Source organism: Gopherus flavomarginatus, chromosome 12 (assembly GCF_025201925.1).
Source record: "Gopherus flavomarginatus isolate rGopFla2 chromosome 12, rGopFla2.mat.asm, whole genome shotgun sequence".
Classification (NCBI taxonomy): Eukaryota; Metazoa; Chordata; order Testudines; family Testudinidae; genus Gopherus; species Gopherus flavomarginatus.
In genome coordinates, this window is record NC_066628.1 from 15,607,856 (window position 1) to 15,621,317 (window position 13,462).

Consider the following 13,462-nt stretch of genomic DNA (forward strand, 5'->3'; position numbering starts at 1 on the left):
GCATTGCTGCCTGGTCTGATCAGCCAGGGGTTCTGGGGGGTCCTTTCTCCGCTCTCGTTTTATTTTTGAGCGAACCCCCGGTTTTTGAACCCTCCCCACGAAGAACGAATTGCTACCTGAGAGATCTCCTGATTATTGAGACTGTACCGAGCCCTTCTTGCTTCTTCTGATGTTGCTGCTGTTTCTGCCTTTGCTGTTGCCTTGGAGACTGGTAAGAATCCCTCTGTAAAACTTTCCCTACTTTTATTTTATTATTTTAGCTGCTGGCTCTGTTTCCCCAGCACACAGACTCAAGCTAAACCTTGGTCCGTGTCTTTAAAACCTCTCAAACTCCGCGGCACTTTGCTGCTAAAAATAAGTTTGTGCCGCTGCTAAGCTCTGCTCCTGTGGGCTTTGCCTCGGGGCTCCCTGCTTTCAGCTGTATCCCTTGGCTTCAGCCACCATTGTCATAAACAGATAGCTAAGGGTTAATGTCTCTTTCACCTGAAGCACCTGACCAGAGGACCAATCAGGAAACCAGATTTTTTCAACTTTGGGTGGAGGGAATTTTGTGTCTGAGTCTTTGTTTTCTGTCTGCCTGCTTTCTCTGAGCTTTGGAGAAGTAGTTCTGCTTTCTAAGCTTCCGTTTCTAAGTGTAAGAACAAAGAGATCAGATAGTAAGTTATATGGTTTCTTTTCTTTGGTATTTGCATGAATATAAGTGCTGGAGTGCTTTGATTTGTATTCTTTTTGAATAAGGCTGTTTATTCAATATTCTTTTAAGCAATTAACCCTGTATTTTGTCACCTTAATACAGAGAGACCATTTGTATGTATTTTTCTTTCTTTTTATATAAAGCTTTCTTTTAAGACCTTTTGGAGTTTTTCTTTACTTCAGGGAAATTGAGTCTGTACTCACCAGGGAATTGGTGGGAGGAAGAAATTAGGGGGAGATCTGTGTGTGTTGGATTTGTTAGCCTGATTTTGCATTCCCTCTGGGTGAAGAGGAAAGTACATTTTGTTTCCAGGACTGGGAACAGAGAGCGGGAGTCACTCTGTGTAGTTTCACAGAGCTTGTGTCTGTGTATCTCTCCAGGAGCACCTGGAGGGGGGAAGGGAAAAAGGATTATTTCCCTTTGTTGTGAGACTCAAGGGATTTGGGTCTTGGGGTCCCCAGGGAAGGTTTTTCAGGGGGACCAGAGTGCCCCAAAACACTCTAATTTTTTGGGTGGTGGCAGCAAGTACCAGGTCCAAGCTGGTAACTAAGCTTGGAGGTTTTCATGCTAACCCCCATATTTTGGACGCTAAGGTCCAAATCTGGGACTAAGGTTATGATATGGTGGCAGCGGTGGGATATAGACAGACTCCAGAAGCCAGTAGGAATATTATATTTTTCTTTTCTCTGCTAAGGGCTTTTTAGCAGAGAGAAACAGTTTGGTTTTAAAAGGGAACCAGAGAGAATTTTTTTTTTCTGCTCTCTCTGGCAGTTTGTGGCTTGCATAATAAGCAAGAAACCATTAAGGTGCTATTAAGAGTCTTTTGTCACACAATAGCACTCCCATTGAGAGTCATTACCAGCACTATATACATGTAAATAAAGTGGTTTTTCAGGTTTACTTAACATTGAAGATTAGCTAAAGGCACTGTTGCTAGGCAGACTTCAGGAGGCAACAGAGAACCTGCAGTTCAGAAGATAAACACCAGAGGGCACCCCAACACAAGAAAACAGGAATCATGACTTCTAAGGCAAAAATTGAGACCGAAGAGCAATTCAGAGAAGCTGAACACAGGTGACAACTGGAAATAAAACAAAAAGAGATGGAGATGAAAGAAAGAGAAGAACAGATCAGAGAGGCAGCCTACCAAAGAGAACAGGCAGCCTACCAAAGAGAACAGGCAGCCAAAGAGGCAGCACACAAAAGAAAACTAGAAGAAGAAGAGGTGGCCTACCGAAGGAAACAAGCAGAAGAAGAGTTGGCCCACCGCCGAGACATGGAAAAGCACCAAAAAGAAATGGAAAAACAACAAAAAGAGAATGAAGAGAAGGAAAAACAGAGAAAACATGAACTGGACTTGGCAAAAGCTGGGCTGCATGTGCCAGCCAACCCTAACAACCCGGCGCCAATTATTGCTCCACAGCACAGGAAATTTCCCACCTACAAGGCAGGTGATGACACCGAGGCCTTCTTGGAAAATTTTGAAAGAGCCTGTCTTGGGTACAGAATCCCCGAAGACCAGTACATGGTAGAATTAAGGTCACAGCTCAGTGGACCTTTAGCAGAGGTGGCAGCCGAAATGCCTAAGCAGCAAATGAATGACTATAAACTTTTTCAAACCAAGGCCAGATACAGAATGGGGATAACCCCAGTTCATGCCCGTCGGCGCTTCAGAACCCAAAAGTGGAAACCAGAGGTGTCATTTCCCAAACACGCCTACTACATTGCAAAAAACTATGAGGCCTGGATAACAGGAAACAACGTTCAAACCTTGGAAGAACTGCACCTCCTCATACAAATGGAGCAGTTCTTGGATGGTGTTCCTGAAGACATCACACGGTACGTACAAGATGGAAAACCCAAAGATCTCGCTGAGGCGGGGGAGATTGGAGCCAAATGGATGGAAGTGGCAGAAAGCAAGAAAGCTACTGTCAAGGGGAACGATTACCCCAGGGGGCACACAGACCATAAACCCTACAACCGAGGACAGCCAAAGACCCCACATACCACCCAAGTAAAGCCACAGACACCCTACTCTTCTACCTCACCAGTCTCCAGTAACTCACCTCAGCCCAGTGACCCATCAGATGGAAGATGCTTTAAGTGTAATGAACTGGGACATATCAAGGCCAACTGTCCCAAGAACACCATGCGAGTGCAATTCATTACACCACCATCACACCAAAGATCCCCAGGCCCAGATGCCTCTCAAATACCCTTGGAGCGAAGGGAAAATTTGAGAGTGGGTGGTAAGAAGGTTACTGCGTGGAGAGACACGGGGGCACAAGTGTCAGCTATCCACCAATCCTTCGTTGACCCCAAATTCATCAACCCAAAGGCCAAAGTTACAATTTACCCCTTCATGTCACAAGCTGTAGACTTGCCTACAGCTCAACTGCCTGTCCAGTACAAAGGCTGGTCAGGAATGTGGACTTTTGAAGTCTATGACAATTATCCTATCCCCATGCTACTGGGGGAAGACTTGGCCAACCAGGTGAGGCGGGCCAAGAGAGTGGGAATGGTTACCCGTAGCCAAACCAGGCAAGCTTCCAGACCCATTCCTGTTCCTGAACCGTCCACAGACGCCCCGTCTGTGTTACCAGAGACCCAGACAGAGGTATTGGATCCAAATTCCATGCCAACCACTGAAACTGCCACAGCACCTTCAGTCGCAGGCCCGGAACTGGAATAGCAACCAGCACCAGCAAGTGCAACCACATCTTCAAACTCAAAGCCAGAGGGTGCCAGGGAGCCAAAACTGGCAGAAGCAACAGACAGCCATACCCAAAAGGCTCAGCCAGAGCCTGAAATACCCTCAGGTGCACCAGCAGAGAGCGGTACACCAGCAACAGAAACAACCCCATCACCTACATCGCTTCCAGAGGGACCAAGCCCAAGTCCACAGTCTGAGGAAGAACTGGTGACCCCAGCCTCAAGGGAACAGTTCCAGACTGAGCAGGAAGCAGATGACAGCCTTCAGAAAGCTTGGGCGGCAGCACGGAGCACCCCACCGCCTCTCAGCTCTTCTAATCGATCCCGGTTTGTTATAGACCAAGGACTTTTATACAAGGAAATTCTTTCTGGTGGACACCGGGAAGAATGGCAGCCGCAAAAACAATTGGTGGTTCCAACTAAGTACCGGGGGAAGCTCTTAAGCTTAGCCCATGATCATCCCAGTGGCCATGCTGGGGTGAACAGAACCAAGGACCGGTTGGGGAAGTCCTTCCACTGGGAGGGGATGGGCAAGGACGTTGCCAAGTATGTCCGGTCTTGTGAGGTATGCCAAAGAGTGGGAAAGCCTCAAGACCAGGTCAAGGCCCCTCTCCAGCCACTCCCCATAATTGAGGTCCCATTTCAGCGAGTAGCTGTGGATATTCTGGGTCCTTTCCCAAAAAAGACACCCAGAGGAAAGCAGTATGTACTGACTTTAGTGGACTTTGCTACCCGATGGCCAGAAGCAGTCGCTCTAGGCAACACCAGGGCTAACACTGTGTGCCTGGCCCTAACAGACATCTTTGCCAGGGTAGGTTGGCCCTCTGACATCCTTACAGATTCAGGGTCTAATTTCCTGGCAGGGACCATGGAAAAACTGTGGGAAACTCATGGGGTGAATCACTTGGTTGCCACTCCGTACCACCATCAAACCAATGGCCTGGTGGAAAGGTTCAATGGAACTTTGGAGGCCATGATACGAAAATTCATCAACGAATTCTCCAATAATTGGGACCTAGTGTTGCAGCAGTTGCTGTTTGCATACAGGGCTGTACCACATCCCAGTTTAGGGTTTTCACCGTTTGAACTGGTGTATGGTCACGAGTTTAAGGGGCCATTACAGTTGGTGAAGCAGCAATGGGAGGGGTTTACGCCTTCTCCAGGAACTAACATTCTGGACTTTGTAAGCAACCTACAAAACACCCTCCAACACTCTTTAGCCCTTGCTAGAGAGAATCTAAAGGATGCTCAGGAAGAGCAAAAGGCCTGGTATGACAGACATGCCAGAGAACGTTCCTTCAAGGTAGGAGACCAGGTTATGGTCTTGAAGGCGCAACGGGCCCATAAGATGGAAGCATCATGGGAAGGGCCATTCACGGTCCAAGAGCGCCTGGGAACTGTAAATTACCTCATAGCATTTCCCTCATAGCATTCCTCACTAAAACCTAGAGTTTACCATGTTAATTCTCTCAAGCCTTTCTATTCCAGAGACTTACAGGTTTGTCAGTTTACAGTCCAGGGGGATGATGCTGAGTGGCCTGACGGTGTCTACTACGACGGGAAAAAACACGGTGGCGTGGAAGAGGTGAACCTCTCAACCACCCTGGAACATCTGCAGCGGTGACAAATCAAGGAGCTGTGCACTAGCTTCACCCCATTGTTCTCAGCCACCCCAGGACGGACTGAACGGGCATACCACTCCATTGATACAGGTAATGCTCACCCAATCAGAACCCCACCCTACCGGGTGTCTCCTCATGCCCAAGCTGCTATAGAACGGGAGATCCAGAACATGCTACAGATGAGTATAATCCGCTCATCTACCAGTGCATGGGCATCTCCAGTGGTTCTGGTACCCAAACCAGATGGGGAAATACGCTTTTGCGTGGACTACCGTAAGCTAAATGCGGTAACTCGTCCGGACAACTATCCAATGCCACGCACCGATGAGCTATTGGAGAAGTTGGGACGTGCCCAGTTCATCTCTACAATAGACTTAACCAAGGGGTACTGGCAAGTACCGCTAGATGAACCTGCCAAGGAGAGGTCAGCATTCGTCACCCATGCGGTGGTGTATGAATTCAATGTCCTTCCTTTCGGCCTTCGAAATGCACCCGCCACCTTCCAGAGGCTGGTAGATGGTCTACTAGCTGGACTGGGAGAATTTGCAGTTGCCTACCTCGATGATGTGGCCATTTTTTCAGACTCCTGGCCTGAACACCTACTACACCTGGAAAAGGTCTTTGAGCGCATCAGGCAGGCAGGACTAACTGTTAAGGCCAAAAAGTGTCAAATAGGCCAAAACAGAGTGACTTACCTGGGGCACCATGTGGGTCGAGGAACCATAAACCCCCTACAGGCCAAGGTGGATGCTATCCAAAAGTGACCTGTCCCACGGTCCAAGAAGCAGGTCCAATCCTTCTTAGGCTTGGTAGGTACCACACTACAGCCAAATCGCTGCCCCACTGACCGACCTGACCAAAAAGACCCAGCCAAATGCAGTTAAGTGGACAGATGAGTGTCAAAAAGCCTTTACCCAACTTAAGGCAACACTCATGTCTGACCCCGTGCTCAGGGCCCCGGATTTCGACAAACCATTCCTAGTAACCACAGATGCATCTGAGCGTGGTATAGGAGCAGTGCTCATGCAGGAAGCAACAGATCACAACTTCCATCCTGTCGTGTTTCTCAGCAAGAAACTGTCTGAGAGGGAAAGTCACTGGTCAGTCAGTGAAAAGGAATGCTATGCCATTGTGTACGCCCTGGAAAAGCTACGCCCATATGTTTGGGGACGGCGGTTCCAACTACAAACTGACCATGCTGCACTAAAGTGGCTTCATACTGCCAAGGGGAACAACAAGAAACTTCTTCGTTGGAGTTTAGCTCTCCAAGATTTTGATTTTGAAATTCAACACATCACAGGAGCTTCTAACAAAGTTGCTGATGCACTCTCCCGTGAGAGTTTCCCAAAATCCAGTAGTTAAAGAGTGTTCTTAAAATGTAAAAGTCTGTTAGTTATATACTTAGTAGTATATGTAAAGGTGCATGTGTTGTAATAATCTGTTTATTTTAAAGTTCTAGAAGGAAATCGCCGCCAGTGAGCTTCCCCACTGTCTGCAATTTGGGGGGCGTGTCATAAACAGATAGCTAAGGGTTAATGTCTCTTTCACCTGAAGCACCTGACCAGAGGACCAATCAGGAAACCAGATTTTTTCAACTTTGGGTGGAGGGAATTTTGTGTCTGAGTCTTTGTTTTCTGTCTGCCTGCTTTCTCTGAGCTTTGGAGAAGTAGTTCTGCTTTCTAATCTTCTGTTTCTAAGTGTAAGGACAAAGAGATCAGATAGTAAGTTATATGGTTTCTTTTCTTTGGTATTTGCATGAATATAAGTGCTGGAGTGCTTTGATTTGTATTCTTTTTGAATAAGGCTGTTTATTCAATATTCTTTTAAGCAATTAACCCTGTATTTTGTCACCTTAATACAGAGAGACCATTTGTATGTATTTTTCTTTCTTTTTATATAAAGCTTTCTTTTAAGACCTGTTGGAGTTTTTCTTTACTTCAGGGAAATTGAGTCTGTACTCACCAGGGAATTGGTGGGAGGAAGAAATTAGGGGGAGATCTGTGTGTGTTGGATTTGTTAGCCTGATTTTGCATTCCCTCTGGGTGAAGAGGAAAGTACTTTTGGTTTCCAGGATTGGGAACGGAGAGGGGGAGTCTCTCTGTGTAGTTTCACAGAGCTTGTGTCTGTGTATCTCTCCAGGAGCACCTGGAGGGGGGAAGGGAAAAAGGATTATTTCCCTTTGTTGTGAGACTCAAGGGATTTGGGTCTTGGGGTCCCCAGGGAAGGTTTTTCAGAGGGACCAGAGTGCCCCAAAACACTCTAATTTTTTGGGTGGTGGCAGCAGGTACCAGGTCCAAGCTGGTAACTAAGCTTGGAGGTTTTCATGCTAACCCCCATATTTTGGACGCTAAGGTCCAAATCTGGGACTAAGGTTATGATAACCATCCCTTGGCTTCCTTGGGAGCTGTATCCTGGTCACATACCACTCTGCCCTCTGTGACTTCCCCATAGCATAAGGTGCACCATAGGTCTTGGTTTTTTTAATTTAATAAGTCATAGTTTGTTAAAATTGTACAGCTTGTAAATTTCACCTGCCTTGTTATAGTTTACTGTTTTATTGCTCCGTATAGTTGCTTGTTATAGCTTTGCTTAGAATTGTGATATTTGTTGTTTTGCCTAGTCGTTGGTTAAGATAGATAAGGTTTTTGCTGCTGTAAATTCGTCTTCCCGCTGTCCCGATCTCTCCCTGAACTTTCCCGTGTCTGTTTTTCCCCCGCTCCAATCTCCCCCTCTGTGTGCTTCTCCGTGTCTCCCTGTTATAACCCTTTGCTGCCCCCCCCGCGTCTTCATCACCCTCTGAACCTCCCAAACTCCTTGCTGCTTCTCCCCCTGTATAAACTTCCCAAACCCTTTGCCGCTTTTTTTCCCTTTGTTTTTGGTGTCCGCTTGTTGCTTAAACCTCTCTCCAGCCCTCCTTTACACTTCTTCGCTGCCCCTCCCCTACCGAAGATCACCATCACGCTGCTCCATTGTCCTTACCCTGCAGGGCTTCAGAGTCTCTCGCTGCTTCCAGCCGCACTCTCCTCTCATCGGTTGCCACTAATTATTCACTCCCCTCCCCCCTCCTGTTCCTTGACAGATTATCTGCTATCCTAGCCTCACAAATTAAGTCATTACTTTTCTTTTATACCGTTACATTGCATAAGTTCACTTATATTCACATTTTACTTGTAATTATAACACCCCATTGGTTGCTTCCACTTTTCTAATATACGTTGTATTTGCATTGATACCATTGTGTTACATTGTGTATAAGGCCACTAACCACTTAATACATTCTATCTAAGATTGTTGACCATTTTATTTAGAAGCTACCATTTTATTTTGCATTTCTTTTTGATACGCTTATTGACTGTACTGTACCCCATTGTGCTGAACCCCACTTACTGTACCCCACTGTTAGAACTCCCTACACTGTTCAATAAGAAGAACCCCCCCATCATTGTCTATTGTAAACACCCTATACACCCCATCCCATCCTATTTCATTGTTAAATTCCCACCACTTCCTTTTTCCTTTAATAAAGAAATTAAATGGCACCCCACCTGTGTGGTAATTGCTCCCCAAGATCTCATATACCTGCAGGCAGGGACAGAACCAAGGTTGTCCCCTACAACCATTTCTTCTATGAGGTCCTCACTACTCACCAAAACCAAATCTAAAATGGCATCCCTTCTTGTTGGTTCTTCAACTACTCGGTTGAAGTAGAAATCCAGTTTGTCATTTCGACCATCAGGAGGAGTCCACGCAGAATTCTTCTTCTTGAAGTGTTGGTAGGAGGGTTCCTGTGGGTCAATGCGCTGTTCAGTGGTGTCTTGAAAATATTCCTGGAGTCGGAGGTGATGAAAGTAGGCTTCCAGGTCACTGCAGATCTCTATCATGTGTGTGGAGGGGGTGGGGCAGAAAGTTAAATGGCCATTTGGTGGAAGCATGTTGTAAGGGTGATATATGGGCAGCTCTTTTCAGAAATATCCACTAGATGGCAGCATATATTTAATATTAATAATGGAGGTGGTGCAAGTACATTATAAGAGGCAATCTTCTTGGACAGGCATCTCCCAAAAATGTAAGATGCTCTTTAATCACGATCTCAAATATTTTCCATAATGGATTATTAGACTTCGAAAAAGATGCAATTATACAAGTCACACTGTACAAGTCTCATTGGGCATTGTTAGCTACAAAGCTTTGGAGCCACAAAATGAACCACGTGGGAGAAAGGTTGAAGCGGGACCTTATAAAAAAGTTTGAAGACTGAATATAAATATGAGGCAGCATTTATACTTTTTAAATCAAAGGGGAAGCTCATTTTCCAAAGGTGGATCAAATGTACCTGCTCATTCCTTCCGCTAACTGCAGGTCTCTTCACTGAGAAAACCCAGTTTCTGCAAAAACAGGAGAGACGGAAACTCAGCTGAGGATCCTGAATTCTGGCAGCCAAGACCTGAGAAATAGAAGCTCATCGCTTCAAGCTTGGACTGTGCTGTCATTACAGGTGAGCACCATCTTTCTAACTGTATTTCTATACCACCACCAGACAGGGGCATGAATGTGCTTTGTGAATATTAGAGGGACGAGGCAGGCGAGGTCATATCTTATATTGCACCAGCTTCTGTTGATGAACAAGGGAAGCTTTTCAGCTACACAAAGCTCTTCTTCTAATGAATATAAGTAGTTTTATGCTCACCTTCCCACAGCCGTGCCAGTCAGGATTCATAGCACCATTTCACAGAGATGGAGCTTGAGATCCATGTCTTGTGACATGTCCTCAGTTGGGGATCTGCCCTGATGACACAAGTGGAGCTACCTGATTTACATCAGCTGAGAATCTGGCTTACAGTGTGCCCCAATGGGGTGGCGAATGCTGATAGAGTCTTACTAGCCCAGATGACACATGCCAGATTGTTGCTAGAGACTGAATTCAGGGACAAGGTCTTCCCCCCAGTGCCTTTCTTGTTCTTGTGCTATCATCCCACAATCATTATTGTGTGAGGAGGATCACTGTCCAGTTACGGTTTAACATCAGCCTGGCTTTTGTCCCTTCCTAACATCCACCTTCCAAAGAGCTGTATTTATTTATTGCTACATAGTGAACATTGGGAAACAGAAAAAGCATTGCCAGTCCCTCACCACGTCACCATCACCGCCACAGGGATGAGGGGACAATTTACGCCACTTCATAAATTTATGGCATAAAGTGATCTCTTGTGAGGGGGGGGCGGGAATTATTTCTTCTCTTAAAGGACACTGAAAAGCTGAATATACCAGGAAACATTGTTAGATTAATTTCCATTAATTCTAACAGAAGATCGATGCCTAAGGAAAATAGGCTGCACTTGAAATCTCAGTTCAACATTTCAGTTGATGTATTTATTGATTTTGACTCCTAAGTCATGGCATGATTCTGGCAATTGCCAGAAGTGAAATACTGCATTAAAGCATCATTGTTACACTTTTGAATGTCACTAGATGGGATACAATAGTAGATAAAGAAAGAGTCTGACCTGTTGTATCAATATTCGGCTACCAGAGAAATGGACTGTTGAGTTAGTCATTGCTCTGATATGGGAGAGGGTGCTCTACATGGATACAAAAGATCTGTTCTCGAACTGAGACTCCTTATACTTTGACTGAAGTCAACATTTAGCATTAAAATTTCAGCTGGTAGCCAGGAGTGGGTGGAGAGTTTCTGAATATTTGTGGAATTAATTCAAAAGACCTGATTACCTTTCAGCTCTATGTTCTTCTAATTCAATTGTACAGTTTGCTTTCTTCTTCGTAGACTCAACCTATGGCTGACAGAAACCAGAGAAACCAAACTGCTGTCACAGAATTTATCCTCCTGGGATTCGGGAATCTCCCTGACATGCAAATTCCTCTCTTCCTGATGTTCCTAGTGATCTACATGGCAACTGTGGCCGGGAACATGCTCATCACTGCACTAATTATGGCTAATCATCACCTTCACACCCCTATGTACTTCTTCCTGGGGAACTTGTCCTGCTTGGAGACCTGCTACACCTCCACCGTCCTGCCCAGGGTGCTAGTCAGTCTCCTGACTGGGGACAAAACCATCTCATTCAATGGTTGTTTCTCACAACTGTATTTCTTTTCTGCTCTGATATGTACAGAATGCTGTCTCCTAGCAGCAATGTCTTATGATCGGTATTTAGCGATATGTAAACCTCTGCACTATTCAACTCTTATGAATAACAGGTTTTGCCTCCAGTTGGCTGCTGGGTCATGGTTAAGTGCTTGTTTGGCTATTACAATTTTTGTCTTATTCCTATCACAGTTAACATTCTGTGGCCCAAATGAAATAAACCATTTCTATTGTGATCCCATCCCACTGATGGAACTCTCCTGCAGTGACCCACACCTGAGCATATTGGTGGATTTCATACTAGCCTGTGTATTCACCTTGCCTCCATTCCTACTAACCTTGATGTCCTATGTGTTTATCCTTGCCAACATCCTGAGAATCCCATCCATCACCAGGAGACAAAAGGCCTTTTCTACCTGCTCCTCCCACTCACTATGGTGACAATTTTCTATGGAACCATGATGATTTTCCACATGCTACCAAAACGTGATACACTCAGAGATCTGAAGAAAGTGCTGTCTCTTTGCTTCACAGTCCTAACTCCCCTGCTAAACCCCCTCATCTACAGCCTGAGAAACAGAGAGGTCAAGGAAGCCTTAAGCAAAGCAGTCAGTAAATGTGTCTTTCACAAAAAACATGCAGAAATTCTGAGACAATAAAGGAGCCTGAGATTTTGAAAACTGCCTGGGTGATTGAAGCAATGAGCCTGTGATGCACTGTACCTCAAAGTAGCACCCTGTAACTCCCATATTCGTCTTTTGTATATAGTTGTGCTATTTCATAAAAAGCATGCCTTGTAAGGTATATATGTAAAATCATGATCTGCTGAAACTCATTCTTCTGTTAAAATATGTATATCATCACTGTATACATCATTATCAAATTTTGTTATATGGTTGTTATTGAAATATATTAGAAGCCTGGGTGTCAGACACTGTTAGTTCTCCACTCACAACATAGGAGGTGACCTGCACCCAGGCGGGTGTTAAACAAATATCACCAACCATTGACCAGCAGGGGAATTGTAAACAAGAAATTCACAAATCTGTAAGAGACAGTTGTGCAGGCACCACACAATGGTAATTGCTGAACTCTATGACTCAACAAGGCCTAGCAGGACATGTCTGGGCCAGTATTTTCCAGGGACATGAATTGAGAGTATAAAATAAGGGACAGTGGCTTCATGAGACCACCTCTCTCCTCCCCAACCTATCTGGAGGCAATAAGAATGCTGCAAAGACAAAGACTTTGAACTGGGGAGGTTGGTCCCAGGCTGGGAAGGGAATTCAGCCTGTGTATGGAGAACTGTAACCTGGCTACAACATCCAAAAGGGTGTGGAAAGCTTTTTGATTCAAATCCTAGTGAATCTGATGAAGTTTAGGATTTACAGTGTGTGTTTACTTTTTATTTCCTAGGCATAAAGTTCAGGAGATAGATTTTAAATTATTGTAAGTGTTAGGTAACTATTTTTCTGTATTTAATAAACTTAGTTTAATGTTTAATTTTAAACAGTGAGTTGCCTCTAGAGGAGCCCAAGGGGTAATGTGTAACTGTCTCAGGTTACTGGGTTGGGGATCAAGCCAGTTTTGTGTTGTATTATTGGAAAGGAACCCTTAGATATTGAACCCGGCTCTGTAGCTGCTGACTCCAACTGGGAGAAGGGTAACATAAGGAATCAATACTTCACTTCGGGCAATGTTCCAGACACACCCTTGGATCCCTGACCAGGAGTATTCTATCTGCTACCTAAGATCCATAAACCTTTAAACTGTAGACACCCCATCATCTCAGGCATTGGCACTCTTATAGCATTATTATCTCACTATTTGGACTCTTTCCTCAGACCCTATGCTACCAGCACTCCTAGCTATCGTCGAGACACCACTGACTTCCTGAAAACACCATCCTGCCCATCATGGATGTAGCAGCTCTTCATACCAATATTCAATACAAGGATGGACTACAAGCTGTCAAGAACAGTATCCCTGACATGCCCATGGCACACCTGGTGGCTGAGTTTCATAACTTTGTCCTCACCCACAACCATTTCAGATTTGGGGACAACTTATACCTTCAAGTCAGCGTCACTGCTATGGGTAGCTGCATGGCCCCACAGTATGCCAACATTTTTATGGCTGACTTAGAAGAACGCTTCCTCAGCTTTCGTCCCTTAGCGCCCCCTCCTCCACTTGCATTACATTGATGACATCTTCATCATATGGACCCACAGGAAGAGGCCCTTGAAGAATGCCACCTGGATTTCAACATTTTCCACCCCACCATCAACCTTAGCCTGGACCAGTCCACACAAGAGATCCACTTCCTGGACA

At 45.2% G+C, this 13,462-nt stretch overlaps 1 pseudogene; it reads left to right on the forward strand.

The window, feature by feature from the left end:
* The first annotated feature begins 10,819 nt into the window (after positions 1 to 10,819).
* Positions 10,820 to 11,790, forward strand: LOC127033181 (olfactory receptor 6B1-like; annotated as a pseudogene).
* Positions 11,791 to 13,462: the final 1,672 nt, after the last annotated feature.